Raw genomic sequence first — 607 nt, 5'->3', positions numbered from 1 at the left:
TTCAGGGCTGTACATCATTTCCACAGGAATAAAATAAAAAAAAACTTTGCTTGTAAAATCACCGTATAACATTAGAATAAAGACAAATCAACATGAATACAGTAAAACGTAGCAATCATGTCTTTGGGTAAAGTAATGATACCTCGTGAGCTGGTTTGAAGCACGATGTTTGGAACCAAATTTCTCCTCCAGAGATCGCAGTGATTTATTAAACTCCATCAGCAGCTCCTGATTTAACACAGACTGAAGTATTGAGTAGATGAAGCAGGTATTAGATAATTAACTTCAGTTAACACTGGACCTTCTTGAGGAGAGGGCAGGAAACGGTTAAACATATTAATGCATTGTTATATTAATGTATTTTTTGTATTTATTCTTATATTAGTGTTTTCTGAACATTCGCTGCCAAAATAAATAGCGTTGTATATGTAATTAAAGTATTTATATACTTAAATTATATTTACAAAGCTGTTTTTGTAAATACAAAGTTTTGACCTCCATTGGTCAGTATTTTGTAAACTACTTCTTTCAACGAATACCATGTTTATAACAGTTAATGAACACTTAGCATTATATTCTATAGCCATGTTTATCGTGTCTTATTCTA

The sequence above is a fragment of the Colossoma macropomum genome, unplaced genomic scaffold (genome assembly GCF_904425465.1).
Source record: "Colossoma macropomum unplaced genomic scaffold, Colossoma_macropomum, whole genome shotgun sequence".
Taxonomy (NCBI): domain Eukaryota; kingdom Metazoa; phylum Chordata; class Actinopteri; order Characiformes; family Serrasalmidae; genus Colossoma; species Colossoma macropomum.
The sequence above is the reverse complement of the archived record's forward strand: the minus strand, read 5'-3'. Positions refer to the sequence as shown.